Genomic DNA, 22652 nt, shown 5'->3' with positions numbered 1-22652 from the left:
CCGCCACCGCTGAGCCATTCTATTGCGAAAACACACAAAAGTTAGAAAAAATGCAAAATATGATGAAATTACGTTCGCATGGTTCTAATTCATATCCTTTAATTAGGGATATGGCTTTTCAGTGTTTTTTCTAAAGACAATAAACAAAAAACGATGAAATTACATTCACCGTGTTTAATATGAAATAATTCCAGTTTGGAGAACAAAGTTTGGTATCGAAAAAAAAGGAATTGTCGGTGAAAATTTACAGATATGTAAATTAATATGACTTTTATGTGTTTTTCCAAAGAAAATAATCAAAATATGATGATAATACGTTCCCATGGTTCTAATTCATATTCTTCAATTTGGGAGGTCAAGGCTTGGCAAAAAAAAAAATGGAATTTTCAGTGAAAAACTCAAAAATATGGCTTTTCAGTGTTTTTTCCAACGAAAATAAGCAAAATATGATGAAAATGCATTCCCATGGTTCTAATTCGTATCCTTTAATTATGAAAAAACTTGAAACAGTGATTTTGCGATAAGCCATCAGCTGCAATTTACACCAAAAGGACAAGATACTTATCAAAAGCATGAAAATTAAAAATGTAAAATGTATATTTCAATGAAATAATAGCCTTCTTAATAATTTAACATCGATAAACCGTGGAAAGTGGTTTTCTTTAGTATTGTTTGTGAATGATTAAAAAATGATGAGTGACAGAAAACATTTTGAAACTAAACAAAACTTTAAATTTGATAAATTGTCAAATGTTGTCAAAAATGTAATTTTTTCCTGAAATTGAAACCTCTTAGTTTAACTCAGGTATTGAACCTTTGGTAGATATATTGGTTCGAAAATAAACTATTCCCGTAAAATCTGAACTAATATAGGTTTTCCGCAGGAAACTCTAGTTTTTGATCATAGTGTTCTCAATCTTTTAGGATGTATGGCATGGTTGGGGGCTTACGATGGAGGAAGAGGACGAGCTTCTAGCTGCTTGTAATGTGAATGATGACATCGAGATTACACCTGAGGAGGAGGAAGAGCTCCTCCTATGTAAACCCGAGATTGAAAGTACAGATGATGATGACGACGTGCTAGAAGTTCATTATACAGATGATGGACTATCATATACATCTGAGGACTTGGTACGGCGGGGACCTTCGGGCCGAGTCTGTATAGAGGACGATGAGCGGTTGGCCCCTAGTTTGCCCATTAGAATACGAGAGGATTTATTTCAGGAGATGCCCCCTTTGCTAGATATAATGGTAAATGAAGAAAATGAGGTTGACGTAATTGAACCTGATGAACTTTATTTAAAAACTGTTATAAATATCGATATATCAAAGGAATAAAGATTAGAAGAAAGATTTATTTTTTATCTTTAATAGAAAACTATACTGGGGATTGATAATACTCTATATGGTGATCTATTCAATCTGAACTATTCATGTACTGAAGTCTCTATTGATATCCTTATTCTAAACGTATCTAGTATGAGAAAATTAAAATAGCAGAAACAAATTTATTGTATGATTATGGTATAAAACTTTTCAAGCATATCAAAAATGGGGTTTATCGTAAAATGGTATATGAGAACACTTCCACCATGGTGTCCGTTGTTTAAAATCCTTTTCGTATAATGACCTCTTATGTTGTCTCATAAAGGGCCACTTTTTCTCTTCTCTTGGAGCATAATCATCATAATAATCCGAGTTATAACTTGCACTATACACATTTTTCTTTGAGCTTTCACTGCTGTCTTTTACACTATAGAGAAAGCCCTCCTTTACCAGTCTCTTCTTTTGATCCTCCTTTTCTATCATAACCATCCTTCTTTTATCTGAGCTTACTTGCAATCGGTATAAATTTCTCTCCATGTCACATATAATTTTTCTTCTCGTTTCCTCCAGATTCTTCTCATCTGTCTCTGCCTCTATGCTATCTAAACAATCAGTAGGTTCATGTGAATACTCAAAATCATGAAAATGTCCTTTACAAATAGAACAGTTGCAATAAAAGGATATTTCTAACTCAACTTGTTCACTCATGTTATTACACTGCTATCTAAAAACTTAGTGAATTCTATTCACACACTAATAAAACTATAGAAAAATCCTTTCCTTATATTCCCTCCGCCACTAATATGTAACCAGCTCTCTGATTGGCTGAGAAGGGGGATGTAACCAACTCTCTGATTGGTTGAGAAGGAAACACGTGATCTAACTGTTACCTTGGAAACTCATAACATTTGGCTTGAACAGCAATAACAAATACTGTTTCCTATTTCTGGACACCTTGACATTCGCTGAGAGCGTGCCCAAAACAACAACAACAACATATACTGTTTCCTATTTCTGGACACCATGACATTCGCTGAGAGCGTGCCCAGAACAACAACAACAACAAATTCTGTTTCATATTTCTGGACACCTTGACATTCGCTGAGAGCGTGCACTTGGCCAAAACAACAACAACAACAAATACTGTTTCCTATTTTTGACACCTTGACATTCGCTGAGAGCGTGCACGTGGCCAAAACAACAACAACAACAAATAGTGTTTCCTATTTCTGGACACCTTGACATTCGCTGAGAGCGTGCCCAAAACAACAACAACAACAAATGCTGTTTTCTATTTCTGGAAACTCATAACATTCGCTGAGAGCGTGTACTTACAACAACAATAACAACATCGACCTTGACATTCGCTGAGAGCGTGCACTTACAACAACAACAACAAATACTATTTCTGGATCATAACATTTGCATCGGGCAACAACAAGAAGGAAGTGTCATTGACCTGCCCCCATTAGACTCAATAATCCATGAACGGGACAAAGTTTCTGTTTTTAAAATTCTCACTGACAAAAACCATAAAAACATCAAATAAATTGATCAACACACAGAACCACCCATGAAAACAACCATAAATGTGACAAAATTCCTGTTTTTCCAAGTGAGAAAATTCCTGTTTTTTCAATCTCAGTGATAAAACCATAAACCACGTGGTTCTGTTCGGATTCAATAAGGCCCTACTACTGCAGTTTTCATAATAACCTTAACTGAAAACTAAAATAAAACAAAAAATTGAATTTCTTTTCTACGCAAATATAGCAAAAGATGCGCATTTTAAAATTGAGCCAAAAAATTTGGTTCCAGGAGACAAATATAAATTTGAAGTGAGAGATGAAATAAAACTTTCGCTGATTAAATTGAACCAAAAACAAAACTAATTTAAAAATTTTCAGGTCTGTTTCTAGTTTGAATTAAAAAATTAATATTATTGCTCAGATACCATAAATATTTTTGCAGTTTTTGTAACAACATTAGCGATTCTTCATTGTTATAATTATAGCTAACATTATAATATCGCATTCACTTTATTTAAGTCGTAAGTTGATTTTTTTAGATTATTTTCAAATGGTGGGTGATGGTCTCCTAGACAGAAAGGTTTTACTACAAAATTTTAGTCTCTATGTAATATCACTATAACAACTTTGGAATAGTAAGAAACAAACCTCAAGTAATCAGGCAGCTAACTAAGTCCAATATATGCAATAGTTTTTTCTTCTAATGACCATTAATGATGATCTTTATCGTTTCTTTATGTAAAAAATGATTTTATTTTGAAAATTATTTTTTTTTAATTACACTATTTACATAGATTGTTAGATTACTAGGTTGGTAGCTACCGCTGAAACCCTGATTTTTGTCCTTCGGGGAAAAGATTTGGAAACACTTTTAGACCTTATTCTTCCTGAAATAATTCTTCACTTTCACCTTTGATTTCTTGATTTGAAATTGGTGAGTACCAAGATCTTTTATTTGCTTACAGTCTTCTATATCCACGACTAATCAAAAACTTAAGTGACAGATTAAAATATAAATGTTGAACTAATTAAATAATGAAAGGATAGGTTATTTAAGCACGAGAGTTCATGTAGCAAATAAGGTCAACAAGACGACAAGAATAACCGTATTCGTTATCATACCATGAAACTAGCTTCACAAAGTTCGGGCTAAGTTGAATACCAGCTTTTGCATCGAAGATTGATGAATGATTATCTCCAATGAAGTCAGATGACACTACGTCCTCTTCAGAATAACCCAAAATACCTTTCATTGGTCCTTCGGCTGCTTCCTTAATTGCGTGAATAATTTCTTCGGAATTGGCTGTGTCGGCCAGTTAAAAATTCAGATCTGCAACAAAGAAATTATGAACAGTTACACGAAAAGCCATTCCAGTGAGCTTTTCGGAAAACGGAATACCTTTGGGGGCTCGGGGAACCCTTTGGGGGGGACCGGGGGAGGGGGCCCTTTGGTGGCCTGGGGGGCCCTTTGGGGGCCCGGGAGGCTCTTTTGGGGCCCGGGGGAGGGAGGGGGCCCTTTGGGGTTGGGGACCTCACAACACTGTTCAAATGGAACTGTGTATTATAAAGACCACAGAGTTTCACCCCAAATCATCTTCTAAAATGTCTCAAACTGTTTCGCCCAAGAAATCCCTAAAATGAAATATTAATTTTTTATGCCCAAATAATCCCCTTAAAGTAATTTCTGTGCGTTCCTTTGTTTTGGCATTCCTGCGGTGTCACATTTGAAATTCCCAGGAAACCATTTCCCACGTAAAATATATTCAATCTGTCTTGATCAAGTATGAATTTCTGAAAATATATCTAAGGTGTTCCTACTTACAATATTATGGCTTCGATAGAATATTAATATTTATCTCTTGAACCTAAAGATCAGAGAAGCCATATTTAAAAATAATATATTAATTTATCTCTCTGACCTAAAGATCAGAGAAGCCATATTTAAAAATGAAATCCCCTCAGGTTTCTTGTCCCAGTCGATTATGCAAATCAATTAATCAGAAATCGTGTCCCCTCTTGTCCCGGTCGATTATGCAAATTAATTTCTCAGAAATCTAGTCCCCCTTCGTGGATCAATAATACATGAATATATTTTGTACTACTCAAAATCGATAGGTCATACCTACAAAATGAAAATAAGAAGTGATATTAAAAAATAAAAAGAGCAAAAATTATTCTTTATAAATAAAAAATATCATTGCAGCGTTGTTTCTACATTAAATTCTAATAAAAAACGAACAAAGATTAAATTTAAAAAAAAAACAAGATTTTCTGAAGGAAGTAAAGAGTTAAGTTTAAACTTAAAACTGACTAAAATTATTACTTCACAGCCTATTTAATATACATTAATATAACTAGCACAAATAAACAAACTAATTATTTTGCCCTATACTTTTATAATTATAAAATCTAGCGCTTCACTAAAAACACAAAATAATCTAGGAGTTTTGGTACAGTAAAAGCAAACCAATTAAGGACACTTTTTATAGAATCTAAATATTATCAATCCCTTTTACGATAAAGCAATAATCTATTTTACGATTTTCTTTATTTTTTTAAGTTTAATTTGGTATCACTTCTGCACCATGGCTCAGTTCAATGAATGGCTCTCGTTTTGGTTCTTTAAAAGACATGTCATGATTAGTTTGTACACAAGCTCTAATTCAGGCCATCTTGATAGTGTTAGGACTATAGACTAGCTTTAGAATTTGTGTAATAGCTTGGAATTCACTCTTGTATAGAGAGAAATGATCGGATATCCAGAGTTCATATTATGTCTTATTTGATCTTCATTTCAAGTGATACTAAAGCATATTTCTTACAATTTAAGACTATATATTAAACCACTATTGGTATTATAGCTGGTGAGAGCAAAATGCTGCTTGATAAATTAATCCAGTATTTCTGTATGCTGTTTAATTACTTCGCGGCTATTAAAAAATATATAGTTTTACGCTTATGTTTTTAAGATAATTTTAATTGTATACTGAAAGTTACTAATGTCACAACTTGTGTGAGACTATGAAAAGCTTTATAGATTCGTTTAGTGTTGTCAGGCTACATACTCACTTTTGAATATTAAATCAATAATCCTATTTTTTATATTTCACTTTTGTGTTTTCAGTAAAGCCCTAGTTTTGTATAATCATAAAATCACAGAGAAACATAATTACTTGGTTTATTGTAATAGTTATATTATTATATATTAAATAGGCTGTGAGGTAATAATTTTTACACTTCAGCAGTTAAATGTGCTAAGATCTTACATCTTTGGAATAAAACGATTTTAAACAAAATCTGAGGACTTGAATAGTAAGTTTTTGGACATTTTTGCAAACTTCTTCCGTCATTCTAATCTGATCAGTGTTCTAAGTACCTGGATATTTGGATATTTTCATCAAAGTTCTCTCTTCAATGCTCTATTTTGTAATGTCAGATCTTAGCAATTAGCTATAGCTAAAAACAGGCGTAATTTTAATACATATTTAACGAATTTAGGAGGCAAATTGTCTGTCCTCAATTGACGCCCCTGCAAAGAAATAGAAATTTAATATATTTTAAAATCCTTCTTGCAATTAGTAAGAAAATTGTGTTACTTAGCTAAAATCTATATGCGAGGTATGGAACTCCGGCTTCTCTAATCAATCCTAAATAATGGGGTTAGCTTCCTCTCAGAGAATTTCTCGCGCGTAAAATGCCTCTAGAAAAACTTCCCAGTGGTAATTCCCCCCGTTGAAAATTCCTCACAAGCAAATATAAAATGGAGCAGCCATAGAGAAAGCAAAAAATTTGGTGAAGGAGCAGAGAAAGCAAAAATTTGATTGAAATTTCGATCAAATGATCTAAGGGGTGTTAAAAGGACAAAATATCACAAATGGTTCCAGAACAAGTGCTGGTAAAAATTACTTTTGACTAGAAATAAAAAAAAGTAGAGCTTTAACTTTCTAATTAAAAGAGCGTCCTCCAAAGTTTCTTAAACGAGAAGGAGGGGGGGGATGCATTGCCGTTCATATAAGAGACAAATTATGCTATTTTTGTGATTTTATGTTGTTTTTTTAATTTTACAATAACATTTTATACCAGATATATTCTAGGAAACATTTTTCAACGTGACAAAATGAAGTGAACTAAATCGAATTGCTGGAATTGAATCTATGACACATGAAACCTTCAAAAATGAACATGGCTCAGTGTAAAATACCAAGTGTAATTAGTCTATTTAGAAAAGGCGTTTCAAGTAGTTTCATAATGCCTAGAGGACAAATGAACAACCTAGACCATCAATCTTCCTTGACCAGAACATCAGAACAACCTAGACCATCAACCTAGATTATGTATCTTATTGGTCAAATTATTAGCTCCGTAATTCTCTAACTATCCAAATTTCCGCATACACCAATAATAAGACAAAATTTTAATAGCTTTGTTTCGTTTCATTTGACTTAGAATACCCGTCCTGAGTCGGCTCGATACTGACACTCATTTGTCACCTTCAAAATACTAGTAAAAAAAAAATCCGTGTTCATGTGATTAATTTTTCATTACAAATTTTCAAAGTTTTGGTTTTCTTTTTTATTGGTTTTGAATTTATTGTAATACCTTGTGAAAATATGCAAAAATATTTTTGCATATTTGGCTGGTAAAAATTACTTTTAACTAGAAATAAAAAAAGGAGAACTTTAACGTTCTAATTGAAAGAGCGTCCTCCAAAGTTTCTACAACGAGAAAGGGGGGGGGGGAGAAATGCATTGCTGTTCATATACGAGAAAAATTCTGCTATTTTTGGGATTTAATGTTGTTCTCATTTGGCACCTCAAAAGACTAGTAAAAAAAAATTTCCGTTTTCATGTGATTAATTTTTTCTTACTTTTTCCTGAATGAACGTTTAATTTGTCCTGCATAAACTTTACTTTATAGTTTTTATTTATTTATATTTTCTTTCCTTCTTCTTTTTGCTCTTCTTTCTGTGACTGTGAGTGATTAATTTGTGCCTTATGCGCAATCTTTCTTGTGGCTTACTTTTGTGTTTTGAATGGTTGGCAATAGTTTTTTATTTGATTGCTTTTCATTTTATTTCCTGGGGGGACTTTGGGGGGACTAGCACAGTTTATTATTGTATATGTATTGATAATGAATAAAATCTTATCTTATCTGTCTTAAACATGACAAGACCAATCCGAGTAGCTCGGGTAAAGGGTTTTGAAAAATATGTCGAAAATAATGATAAACGATAATGAAGACAAATATATAGTCAGAATACTTCCGTCAGCAATAATTACAAAGAGTCAAAAACAAAAGTGAAGATCAAAGAAACATACGGTTGGAAGATAAGCGGCAGCAAGAATTAAAACTACTGAAGAACAAAAGTAAAGAACAAAGAAATTTAAGAATAATAAATACACCTCAGTGAGAACAAGGAAATTTGCGGTTAAAAGATAAGTGACAGTGAGAGTTGTATAGGTATTCCCTTACATTTTGTGTTTGTTCGAACGTGACTACCCCATGTTTCAATTTGTTCAAAGAACTAGTGTCAATGAATCTTTTTCGGAATACCCATTGTAATAGTTCTACGAGTTTATGGATGAGTTTGGTTCTGTACCTATTGAATTTTCAATTTGTTTTAGAAACGTAAGTGCTTGGCCTTTTAATCTTAGGAGTAGCATGTTTTTTAATACTTTTAAACCAACTTTTTTCATTGCCACAAATTGGGCTAAATGAATATAAATTGGTCCACGTCTGTGTCCCCTTCATATTCTAGAGGGGATTTTGCAATTTTTACTGAAGTTGCAATTAATTGTTGAGCTTGTAATAGTCATTTTTGTTCCAGTGCCATTTTACTAAAAATATGTTGTTCCTACTTTTTTAAATTGATGGGTGTTTTTATATGGGTAATGGTTTATTAATTTCTAAAGAAAAACTTGTAAGGTACATATCACTAAAATAAACACTTAAAGGAAAATAAATAAGAATGATTTTTGTTATACTGTCAGTTGTCAGTCCCTCTCATGAATGTCTCTTATTTAGGGCCCCGCCAAATGAAACGGGAGGTATTTTTAATTTTAAAGTTTACTTTTCGCTTAATAGGGTTTTTATGTCGTCAGACTGATTCTTATTTTTCATATATTGTCTTTGTTATTCAAGCCAAAGGGCGGTAAGTTTCCTTTATAGAGGAATCGGACAAGGCGGTTCTAATGGTGTACTTTTTGTTTTGATCTGACTCTTTTTTTAGGAGTTGGGGGGTTTTATATTTCTTAACATTGGAGGTGATCGTCTCTTACTAGGTTGCTAGCTACCGCTGCAACCCGGATTAAGAGAAGCAGAAAAAAGGGTTTGAATCCCTCCGTTTGTTATCTCTATCTTAAGACTAAGGCCTACAGGTTTAGAAATACTTTTCTACTCTATTCCCAACGGCAATACAATCAAGAAAATCATAATAAACAATGAATTTATTGGTAATCACTTAAAATGGACAATTGACAAAGTTTGCATGACAATTGGATAAGTATTCATATAGGTCGTCATTGGATACTTTCCTAAGACTGATTTTATTCACATACCCTTCTGCATATATTCACTTCAAAACAACTGGTTTTCTTACATCTCTCAGACGTTTGAAGATACAAAAAAGCTTATGAGTTTAGATGCAAATCCGAATGTACAAAAAAGATGGATTTAAATAAGGATGCGCAAAAAAATACAATTTATTTGCCACAAACTATGATTTATATGAAAATTGCCTGTGACTTTTAAAACTTCAAGCTTTACACGGAAAGCTATTCCGGTGAGCTTACCATTAAGTTCAGGAATTTCTTTCCCTACAGCCTTAGCAGTACCAGTTGATGCTGTAATGATATTTTGAGTAGCTCATCTTCCATCAGTCCATTGTGTTCCAGACGGCCCATCAACGATTCTCTGGGTTGCAGTCATAGCATGAAGTGTTGTCATAAGAACTTTAAAAATACCAAATTTATCGTGAATTACTTTGGCAAGACAATTGGCTTCAAACATGTGACCATAATCGCGTATCGAGTTCACTTTGTCAAAAAAAAAAAAACTAAGTTAAAATTATTCCTTTTTTTGCCTAGTTGGAATTAAAACATAAAATTTTTTGATAATGTATCGAAAATAATTTTGATGTTAACAAAAAAACTTACTCGACTCTGAACTGAGCTTAAAATTTTTTCAACTTTTTTTAATTTCTTAAAAAGACATTTCTAATACTTATAAGAAAAGAAATTCGGTAATAATGTTTTTCTAAAAACGACTTCTACCAAGTTTCAAAAATTCACTTTATTTTTTAGGGTTTTTTAATAATTGTAGTCGTTTGTAAAAATATATACAAATATTTTTTAAATTACTAGTTTTTTGTTATTTAATCAAATTAATATAATATTCTCCATTCATGAAAGTCTTCAATTTTCCACAAAAGTGTGACAACGTTATTGCAATACTGATGTATATAAAAATGGCATCACTCACATAAATATTTTTTTGCAAAATTAAGGTTCTAAACAAATTCAAACTTCACACCTATCTAGATCGTTATTTTAAGACCAAAATATCCCAAGCTGCCAATAATTCCGAAAAATATGGAGCCAGTTTCGAGAAAAATGCATACATGCATAAATATATAAATAACTAATACTGAAATTTGAGGGTTTTGAATTGTTGTAATCCCTTGTTACAGGGATTACAACAATTACAATTAGTAAAGCAAATCTGATTTCTAACACCGATATCGACTAACCTTCAAAGTGTTGTTTTCTTTTTTAAAGTTTTTAAATTGTTGTAATCCCTCGTTTAAATACATACAAATATTTTTGAAATTACAATCCGCAGAGCGGATTGTAATTTCGGAAAAATAAATTTATAAGAGAAATATAAATTAAAAGAAAAATTAAAAATTATAAATTAAAAGAAAAATAAATTTATTTTCGGAAAAATAAATTTTTCCGAAATTTCGGTTTAATTCTGATTTTCTTTTACTCTAGGTTTGGAGCGTAATAGATAATGAACATACAATAATATATAATAATTAAACTTGTTATAGGTTAAACAGAAAGAGCTCCGGCACATGGCACGGAGCAGGCACCTATATATAGATTTCCATTGTCACTTGTCTTCTAGCCGCAGACAATTTGCTGTCTTTTCATACTGCATCCTTTTCAAAGATATTTGATTATTAAAGCAAGTCTGATTTCTAACAATGATATCTACTAAGCTTCCAACTTTTGTTTTTTTAAGGTTTTTGAATTGTTGTAATCCCTTGTTAAAATATATACAAATATTTTTGCACCTACCAGTTTTTTGCTCTTTACGCAATTTAATGTCTTTTCATACTGTATCTTTTGAAAGATTTCTAACGACAATTTTTACTAATTTTCAAACTTTTGGTTTTCTTTTTTAAGGGTTTTGAATTTATTGTAATACCTTGTTAAAATATGCACAAATATTTTTGTAATAACCAATATTTGGCTCTTTACGCAATTTAATATCTTTTCTTACTGAGGTCTTTTCAAAGATATTTGATCATTGAAGCTAGTCCTATTTCTAACTAAGATATGTACTAGGTTTCAAAATATTGGTTTTCTTTTTAAGGTTTTTTAATTATTGTTTGTCAAAATCGAGAATCATCATTTGTAGCAAGTGCAAATTATCGTTTTTTGAGCCTTCCTATTGACATTATATAACTGTTTGCGTTCAAAAAGGCTTTCTTTTTTAAGGTTTTTGAATTGTTTTAATCCCTTGTCAAAATGTCGAATCATCATTTCTAATAATTGCAAGTTTTCGTTTTTTGGGTCTTCCTACTGAAATTATATAATTGGTTGCGTTCAAACCTGTGAGCTTATTCACGTAATGAGTGGATTCTATCTAAGAAAAAACAAACTTTGTTGTTTATGACTTGCTGTAATCCCTTGTTCAAATATATACAAATATGCTTGCAATTACCAGTCCCCAGATCCTGTCACTCGGTACGGGGCAGGCTTTTATATATGGATTCTGATTGTCGCTTGTCCTCTAACCGCAGACAATTAGCTGTCTTTTTATGCTGCATTCTTTTTAAATACATTTCATTACTAGAGCATGTCTTCTAACGACGATATCTGCTAACTTTCAAACTTTTGTTTTACTTTTTTAAAGTTTTGAATTGTTGTTATTAATTTTTAAAATATATACAAATATTTTTTAACTAAAAAATATTTTACTCTTTACTAAGTTTAGTATACTTTCTTACTGAGGTCTTTTCAAAGATATTTGATCATTGAAGTTAATCCGATTTCTAACAGAGATATTTACTAAGGTTCTAAATTTTGGTTTTCTGTTTTAAGGTTTTTTAATTGTTGTAATTACTTGTCAAAATAGAGAATGTTCATTTGTAATAGCTGCAAATTATCGTTTTTTGGGCCTTCTTACTGACATTATATAACTTGTTGCGTTCAAAAAGGCTTTCTTTTTTAAAGTTTTTGAATTGTTTTAATCCTAGGCTAGTACAATTGCTTGCACTAGCCTATACTATAGTTAATTGGCCTATAAAATTTAGTATAGACAAGAGGTCGTTCTTTATTATATTTTCTTGATTTTCAAGCCAATATATTTCCCTTGCTGTTCAAGCCAAATGACAGAAAGTATCCTATACAGGGGTTTCGGACAAGGCGGTTCTAATGGTGTACTTTTTGTTTTGATCTGACTCCTTTTTTAGGAGCTATGGTTTTTTTTATTTCTTAACATTGTACGTGATTGTCTCTTACTAGGTTGCTAGCTACCGCTGCAACCCGGATACCGCTGTAACCCTGATAAAAAACAGGAAAATATTACAAACAGGAAAAAGCCTACGGCTTTTTCTTCTTTGAAATAGTAAGAGACGAACCTCAACCGATCAAGTAGCTAACTAAGTCCAATGCATGCAATAAGTTTTTATTCCAATGATCGTCTTTTAATGTAACATATCAGTTACTATGGGAGAGAGATCGTTCTTTACTGTAAATTCAAATCCCACCGCTGACAGTATTTTAGACCAAAGCAAACAAATTACTTGTTTGAGTCATAAATTACAATCTTATTTTATTTACTATGGGCTGAAGTTCATTCTTTACTGTAATGATAGAAAATTTGAGATCGCCATTATATCTAAATATTCGCAAGATCATATAACAAGGCCTTCGTGGCTGAAACAACCCTTCAGAGCCTTGAGGCAAGGGTTGTTAGTGATACTCCGGGAGCATATAAGGTTTCTTAGGAAGGGTTGTTGCTTAAATATTAGAGCAATCTCTTTTAATTGCAAATTGAAAGTTTTAGTTCCTTTTTAAGAGTCGAGAGTGACGGAGGGTGACTCCCCCCCCCGAGACGCCTTTTTTCTCCAATCATATCCGATCAAAATTGTGACATCGCCATTATGTTCAAAATAGTCCAAATGACAAATAAAAATGTCTCCAGGGTCGATGTTTTCCACCATATCCCAGGGACAAAGGCTGTAAGATAGAGGTGTTTAATTTTGGAAAGACAAACAACTGGATTTTAAACGGGCCCTGTTTTAAACAGACACGCCTCTGCAATACAAGCAGATCCCACTTTTAAACGGACCCTGTGTTAAATGTTTGTTATTCCAATGATCGTCTTTTAATCTAATGTACTTTTTGTTTTGATCTGACTCCTTTTTTAGGAGCTATGGGTTTTTATATTTCTTAACATTGGACGTGATCGTCTCTTACTAGGTTGCTAGCTACCGCTGCAACCAGGATGTTTTGATCTGACTCTTTTTTATGAGCTATGGGTTTTTATAATTCTTAACATTGGACGTGATCTTCTCTTACTAGGTTGCTAGCTACCGCTGCAACCCGGACTTTAATGTAAAAATGTATCCGTTATGTATGATTTCCAAACGATCGTCTTTTAATATAATTTCAGTTACTATGTACCAAAGTTTGTTCTTTGGTGTAATCTTAACCCCATTAATTTCCTTTAAAATAAGTCATTAAATAACTACGATGTTCTAATGCAAAGTTATTTGTTGAATTACTAACCTAATACTATAATTAAGTGACGCATAAAATTTAGTATAGGCAAGAGGTCGTTCATTATTATAATTTTCTAGGAGTTATGTGTTTTTATATTTCTTAACATACGACGTGATCGTCTCTTATTAGATACTTGACACTTCTTCTATGTAATGATTTAGTTCCTTGTACGAGCCCTCGACTTTTAGTAGATTAATATGTTGTATAATCTTACATTTTGATACTGCCTTATATACGCTATTAATGAAACAGTTCAAGACAGGAAAATGTGGAGCTAGTGCCCTTAGAGAACGCAAATAGCTCTGACATCCCTCATTTGGGCTACAGTATAACGAATGCCCATGCTTTCTTGTGTCACTGTAATTGATTTCACAATAATCAAAGCCGCCAAGGTAGAAATTAACCACTTTGTCAGTTGAAAATTTTAATGCTATATTATTTTCAAGGATATCAAAAAGAATTTGACATAATTCAATATCCGTCGGATAGAGCTTGCAGATATCAGGGTGACATTGCCAAGTAACCTGCTGCCCAATTTTTGGTTTTGAATGTTTACTCAGATTGTTATAGGTGACTTCAGCCATCATAATTTCCTTGTCAGATCTAGTTTTAGAGCATTTTTTCAATAGTTGTCTCGTACTTTTCAGGACAGTTTGTTCTACTACACAGAGAATTTTTTGCCAAATATTCAGTAGAACTAAAAGGACTGTTTAAAACACAGTTAGAAATGCTTTTTTCTTGAGTCGGTGATCCAGGAATTTGTTCTAAATCATTAGTCTTACAAACACATTTACTAATAACCCTAACAGGCTCGTTTTCGCCATAATTTAAAAACATTGCTTTTCCTTCGCTGTTGATAGGTATGCTTGTATATATATTTTTATTGCTGCTACATAAACTGCAATTGCTCCTTCCAAAATTAATATACAAATTTTCTAAGAAGTACGCCTCCGTATATTCACTGTGTTGTCGAACATTTTCCATTGCATCTATAAACTGTTCCGCAGTTGCCAATCCATACCTTGGAAGCTTTTCATTAAACAGACAACATTTGTTTCGGATATTACTATGAAGCTTTGCCAAAGAATTTCTAGCCGACTTTTCAACAGCATCCGCTCTTTCAAAGAGAATTTTAATCTGTAATTTTGAATACTTTTCGTGATCCCGATAAAACATGCGTAAAATGTTTCTCAATTTACAAAGATCAGCCTGCATTTTTGCCATCTTCTTGTATTTCTGAATGTAATTTTTCCCTTTGTCCTTATGCGTTCTTCGGTACAACCTCGCAGAGAATTTAATTTTTTCATTATAGATTTTGTCACCCCAGTAACGTTTCTTGATCTTTTGTTTGGCTGTCTCAATTTTCACTTCTCGATACACCTGGACGGTTGAATACCTTTGCTTTTGGTTTTTCTTATATTTGATGTGGTAATCTTCATCATTGTGATAACTCTCCTTGAACTTTTGTTTGGCTGTCTAAATTTTTGCATGTCTATAATCTTAATCATTGTGATAACACATCTTGCTGTTTTGTTTTGCTCTCTCAATTATTACTTCTCGATACGCCTGGTCGGTTGAATACCTTTGTTTTGCTCTCTCAATTATTACTTCTCGATACGCCTGGTCGGTTGAATACCTTTGTTTTGCTCTCTCAATTATTACTTCTCGATACGCCAGGTCGGTTGAATACCTTTGTTTTGCTCTCTCAATTATTACTTCTCGATACTTCTGGTCGGTTGAATACCTTTGCTTTTTTCTTTTCAAGTTACTATCTCTGTTGTTTGTGTAGTACTGTTTTTTCAACTTGCGTATAGCTTGCTTTGATTTAACCATTATCTAATCCAGAATGAGAGAATTTACATCTTTGTCGTTCTTAAGTAGCAATTATGACGTCACGGCGTAATGATTTTATTGACGTCATGGCACAATGATATTATTTCATGACGTCATCAGAAACAACAATATAATTTCGTGTTTTTCTATTCACGTCATAGCTCTAATATAAAACTATGATGACACTCATTATTTATCTAGTAGGGTTTCAGACAAGGTAATTCTAATGATGTACTTTTGTTTTGATCTGACTCTATTTTTAGGAGTTTTGTTATATTTCTTAGCACTGGACTGATCGTCTCTTACTAGGTTGCTAGCTACTGCTGCAACCCAAATTCACATATATATTTATTTATGGGAGGCAGCCTGGCCGAGTGGTCCAAGGCACTGGTGTTAGCCACCAGTCTCTTCGGAGGCGTGGGTTCAATTCTTACCGCTGGTATACGATTATGTTTGAAAGACTGCAGTGTGAAAAGAAATCAAAAATGCATTTTTTGGTGGAAAAATTTATTCTCTTTTAGAAATAATTTATTTTAGTTACTATAGTTTTTTAACCCAATTAATTTCCTTTAAAATGAGCTATTGAAGAACCCTCTACGATGTTCCAGTGCCAAGCTATCTCTGGATACAAAAAAAAAGAAAAGAGAAAAAAATATCCCGTTTGGGGAGAATAACGTGGTTAAAGTCAATTTTCTTGATTTTCAAGCCAATATATTTCCCTTGCTGTTCAAGCCAAGGGACAGAAAGTTTCCTATACAGGGGTTTCGGACAAGGCGGTTCTAATGGTGTACTTTTTGTTTTGATCTGACTCCTTTGTTAGGAATTATGGGTTTTTATATTTCTTAACATTGGACGTGATCGTCTCTTACTAGGTTGCTAGCTACCGCTGCAACCCGGATTGAAAGACTGCAGTGTGAAAAGACATCGAAAATGCAGTTTTTGGTGGAAAAATTTAAAATGAGCTATTGAACAGCCGTCTACGATGTTCCAGTGACAAGCTATCTCTGGATACAAAAGCAAAGCGAAAAAAAGAAAAAAATATCCCGTTTAGGCAGAATGTTGTAATAGCTGCCACTTTTCTTGATTTTCAAGCCAATATATTTCCCTTGCTGTTCAAGCCAAGGGACAGAAATTTCCCTATACAGGGGTTTCAGACAAGGCAGTTCTAATGGTGTACTTTTTGTTTTGATCTGACTCCTTTTTTAGGAGCTATGGGTTTTTATATTTCTTAACATTGGACGTGATCGTCTCTTACTAGGTTGCTAGCTACCGCTGCAACCCGGATCATTACAAACAGGAAAAAGCCTATGGCTTTTTCTTCTTTTAAATAGTAAGAGACGAACCTCAAGTGTACTACCCCTGGAACCACCATTTATCAGTTACTATGGATGAGAGATCGTTCTTTACTGTAGCAACCCGGATAACCTATACTATAATTAAGTGGCGTATAATATTTAGCATAGGTAAGAGGTCGTTCTATATTATACTCTTACTAGGTTGCTAGCTACCGCTGCAACCCGGAATAACCAACGCACTGGTGTTAGCCACCAGTCTCTTCGGAGGCGTGGGTTCAAATCTTACCGCTGGTATGCGATTATGTTTGAAAGACTGCAGTGTGAAAAGACATCGAAAATGCAGTTTTTGGTGGAAAATTTTTTTCTCTTTTAGAAATAATTTATTTTAGTTACTATAGATTTTTATCCCAATTAATTTCCTTTAAAATGAGCTATTGAACAACCCTCTACGATGTTCCAGTGCCAAGCTATCTCTGGATACAAAAGAAAAGAGAAAAAAAGAAAAAAATATCCCGTTTAGGCAGAATATTGTAATAGCTGCCACTTTTCTTGATTTTCAAGCCAATATATTTCCCTTGCTGTTCAAGCCAAGGGACAGAAAGTTTCCTATACAGGGGTTTCGGACAAGGTGGTTCTAATGGTGTACTTTTTGTTTTGATCTGACTCCTTTTTTAGGATCTATGGGTTTTTATATTTCTTAACATTGGACGTGATCGTCTCTTACTAGGTTGCTAGCTACTGCTACAACCCGGATCCTTTTTAGGAGCTATGGGTTTTTATATTTCTTAACATTGGACAAGATCATCTCTTACTAGGTTTCTAGCTACCGCTGCGACCCGGATAATTGACAAACACCATTTATGATGAGCTATATCGGTCCTTTATGTAATGCTAGCTACCGCTGCAACCCGGATATTTATTATAAATATTTCTAATTGATTACAAACAGGAAAAAGCCTACGGCTTTTTCTTCTTTAAATAGTAAGAGACTAGCCTTAAGCAATCAAATAGCTAACTAAATCAAATGTATGTAATGGTTTTTTTTATTCCAATGGTCGTCTTTTAATCGAAAATTTTAATATATTGGCTTTAAATATAACTGTACTAGCCTACACTATAGATAAGTGGCCTATAAAATTTAGTAGAGGCAAGAGGTCGTTCTTTATTAAAAAAAATATCTTTGAAAAGACTGCAGTATGAAAATACATCAAAAATGCAATTTTTTGACAAAATTGATTCTACTTTAAAAAGTATTTTATTTTTAATTACAAAAGGAACTAGATGTAGCAATTTCCTTTAAAATGAGCTATTATACAGATCTCTATGATTTTCCAGTGCCCAGCTAGCTGAGGAGAAAGAAAAAGCGGAAAGAAAAAAATATCCCATTTGTGGAGAATAACGTGGTTAAAGTCAATTTTCTTGATTTTCAAGCCAATATATTTTCTTTGTTATTCAAGCCACAGGGCGGTAAGTTTCCTTTATAGGGGTTTCGAACAAAGCGGTTCTAATGGTGTACTTTTTGTTTTGATCTGACTCTTTTTTTAGGAGTTAGGGGTTTTTATATTTCTTAACAATGGACGTGATCGTCTCTTACTAGGTTGCTAGCTACCGCTGCAACCCGGATAAAACAGAAAAAGCTGTCTTCAATAAAGAATAGCGTTGTTGCAGCCACTTTTCTTTTTTTTTCAAACAATGAATTTGCTTTGTTGTTCAAGCCAAGGGACTGTAATTTTTTTATGTATGGGTTTCAGACAAGACAGTTCTGATAGTGTACTTCTTGTTTGGTTCTGACACATTTACTGTGATTCAGTTACTTTGAACTAAAGTTCGTTCTTTAATGTAAACTTTAATTAGTCACGTCATAGTCAAAGTGGCAAGCACGATCGACCGTTAACTGAAACTTGGTGGTTCAAATTCCACCGGGGTCGTTTTATTTTAATTATTTATTAAGCTATCAATAAAAACAAATCATTAATATATCATTAACTATTATTAATTTGAGTATCAAATCTATTATAGGCAAGAGTTTGTTCTTTATCATAAATACCGCTGCAATCCGGATATAATTTCAAGTCTCCGATTGTACAGTCGTATATCAGTTACTATGGGCGAGAGATCGTTCTTTATTGTAATTAGCGATTCTGAACTGAAAACTAAAATAATTGGAATTATAAGACAATAATACGGAGATACGTACTTTACGTTTTACAAACCAAAAAAAAATTGGTTCCAGGATACAATAATAACTTTGAACTGAGATGAAAAAAAATTTTCTTCCAGGACACAAAAAGCAAAACTAATTTTAGAATTTTCAGGTATTTTTTTGTTTAAATGAAAAAATTACTATTACTGATTAAACATCATAAATATTTTTGCAGTTTACATAATAATTTTAGCGATTAAGCCAAAATAGAAAATTTTGGTTCCAGGAGTTTCGGTTACTATTGAGACAAGTAGCTATTATTACTATAGAGTTCATTACCATGAACTGTTTGATTGCTTCAAAATTCAAATATCTTTGAAAAGACTGCAGTATGAAAATACATCAAAAATGCAATTTTTTGACAAAATTGATTCTACTTTAAAAAGTGTTTTATTTTTAATTACAAAAGGCACTAGATGTAGCAATTTCCTTTAAAATGAGCTATTATACAGCTCTCTATGATTTTCCAGTGCCCAGCTAGCTGAGGAGAAAGAAAAAACGGAAAGAAGAAAATATCAGGTTTGTGGAGAATAAAGTGGTTAAAGTCAATTTTCTTGATTTTCAAGACAATATATTTTCTTTGTTATTCAAGCCAAAGGGCGGTAAGTTTCCTTTATAGGGGTTTCGGACAAGGCGGTTCTAATGGTGTACTTTTTGTTTTGATCTGACTCTTTTTTTAGGAGTTTGGGGGGTTTTATATTTCTAAACATTGGACGTGATCGTCTCTTACTAGGTTGCTAGCTACCGCTGCAACCCGGTTTAGCGCTTCTGAACTGAAAACGAAAATAATTTTAATTATGAGACAATATTATGGAGATACGTTCTTTACGTATTAAAAACCAAAAAAATTTGGTCTCAGGATAAAATAATAATTTTGAACTGAGATGAAAAAAAATTTTCCTACTGGAGACAAAAAGCAAAACTAATTTTTGAATTTTCCTGTATTTTTGTTGTTTAAATTAAAAAATTACTATTACTGATTAGGCATCATAAATATTTTTGCAGTTTACATAATAATTTTAGCGATTAAGCCAAAAAAGAATATTTTGATTCCAGGAGTTTCGGTTACTATTGAGACAAGTAGCTATTATTACTATAGAGTTCATTACCATGAACTGTTTGATTGCATCAAAAATCAAAGATCTTCGAAAAGACTGCAGCATGAAAATACATCAAAAATGCAGTTTTTTTGACAAAATTGATTCTACTTTAAAAAGTATTTTATTTTTAATTACAAACGGCACTAGATGTAGCAATTTCCTTTAAAATGAGCTATTATACAGCTTTCTATGATTTTCTAGTGCCCAGCTAGCTGAGGAGAAAGAAAAAGCGGAAAGAAAAAAATACCCCGTTTGTGGAGAATAACGTGGTTAAAGTCAATTTTCTTGATTTTCAAGCCAATATATTTTCTTTGTTATTCAAGCCAAAGGGCGGTAAGTTTCCTTAATAGGGGTTTCGGACAAGGCAGTTCTAATGGTATACTTTTTGTTTTGATCTGACTCTTTTTTTAGGAGTTGGGGGGTTTTATATTTCTTATCATTGGAGGTGATCGTCTCTTACTAGGTTGCTAGCTACCGCTGCAACCCGGATTGCTAGCTACCGCTGCAACCCGGATCTCTTACTAGGTTGCTAGCTACCGCTGCAACCCGGAAAAAATTCACATATATAGTTATGAGAGGCAGATTGGCCGAGTGGTCCAAGGTGCTGGTGTTAGCCACCAGTCTCTTGGGAGGCATGGGTTCAAATCTTACCGCTGGTATACGATTATGATTTATGTACAAAAATCAAATATCTTTGAAAAGACTGCAGTATGAAAAGCCATAAAAAATGCAGTTTTTAATTGAAAAATTTATTCTCTCTTGGAAATAATTTATGTTAGTTACAAAAGATTTTTAACCCAAATAATTTCCTTCAAAATGAGCCATTGAACAACTTTCTATGATATTCCAGTGCCAAGCTATCTGTGGAAAAGAAGAAGAAAAAAAAATATCCCGTTTAGGCAGAATGTTGTAGTAGCTGCCACTTTTCTTGATTTTCAAGCCAATATATTTCCATTGCTGTTCAAGCCAAGGGACAGAAAGTTTCCTATAAAGGGGTTTCGGACAAGGTGGTTCTAATGGTGTACTTTTTTTTTTGACCTGACTCTTTTCTTAGGAGTTAGGGGTTTTTATATTTCTTAACATTGGACGTGATCGTCTCTTACTAGGTTGCTAGCTACCGCTGCAACCCGGATTATAGTCTTTTTTTAGTTACTATGGGGTGGAAGTTTGTTCTTTACTATAATTAAGTGGCCTATACAAATTAGTATAGGTAAGAGTTCGTTCTTTATTATTAATCCAAAGGTATGCAATTTTTTGTTATTCCAATGATCGTTTTTTATTGTAACTAGGTTTCAGCCATCTCTACAGCCATGATACTATTGGAAATTACATAATCCCTATTTATGTTTCAGTTAACATGGGCAAGGTGTCGTTCTTTATTGTAAGGTATACGATTATGTTTGAAAGACTGCAGTGTGAAAAGACATCAAAAATGCAGTTTTTGGTGGAAAAATTTATTCTCTTTTAGAAATAATTTATTTTAGATACAAAAGGTTTTTAACCCAATTAATTTCCTTTAAAATGAGCTATTGAACAACCCTCTACGATGTTCCAGTGCCTAGCTATCTCTGGATACAAAAGAAAAAAAAAAGAAAAAATATCCCGTTTAGGCAGAATGTTGTAGTAGCTGCCACTTTTCTTGATTTTCAAGCCAATATATTTCCCTTGCTGTTCAAGCTAAGGGACAGAAAGTTTACTATACAGGGGTTTCGGACAAGGTGGTTCTAATGGTGTACTTTTGAATTTGATCTGACTCCTTTTTTAGGAACTATGGGTTTTTATATTTCTTAACATTGGACGTGATCGTCTCTTACTAGGTTGCTAGCTGCCACTGCAACCCGGAGGTTGCTAGCTACCGCTGCAACCCGGATTTCCTTTTATGCTAAATCATTACAAACAGGAAAAAGCCTACGGCTTATTCTTCTTTGAAATAGTAAGAGACGAACCACAAGTAACTACCCCTGGAACCACCATATATCAGTTACTATGGATGAGAGATCGTTCTTTACTGTAAATCTGTAATCTTCATCATTACCATACCGTTCCTTGATCTTTTGTTTGGCTGTCTCAATTTTTGCATGTCTATAATCTTCATCATTGTGATAACACATCTTGCTGTTTTGTTTTGCTCTCTCAATTATTACTTCTCGATACGCCTGTTCGGTTGAATACCTTTGTTTTTCTCTCTCAATTATTACTTCTGGATACGGCTGGTCGGTTGAATACCTTTGCTTTTTTCTTTTCAATTTACTATCTCTGTTGATTGTGTAGTACTGTTTTTTCAACTTGCGTATAGCTTGCTTTGATCTAACCATTATCTAATCAAGAATGAGAGAATTTACAGTTTTAAC

The 22652-nt window shown here is 33.1% G+C and overlaps 1 pseudogene; it reads right to left on the bottom strand.

The window, feature by feature from the left end:
- Positions 1-3789: 3789 nt before the first annotated feature.
- LOC148946313 (glyceraldehyde-3-phosphate dehydrogenase-like) overlaps positions 3790-22652 on the bottom strand; it is a 73659-nt pseudogene continuing 54796 nt past the window's right edge.

This window comes from Artemia sp. Qi Xiang Cuo, chromosome 12 (assembly GCF_049724085.1).
Source record: "Artemia sp. Qi Xiang Cuo chromosome 12, ASM4972408v1, whole genome shotgun sequence".
In the NCBI taxonomy this organism is placed as follows: Eukaryota; Metazoa; Arthropoda; class Branchiopoda; order Anostraca; family Artemiidae; genus Artemia; species Artemia sp. Qi Xiang Cuo.
The sequence above is the reverse complement of the archived record's forward strand: the minus strand, read 5'-3'. Positions and strand labels throughout refer to the sequence as shown.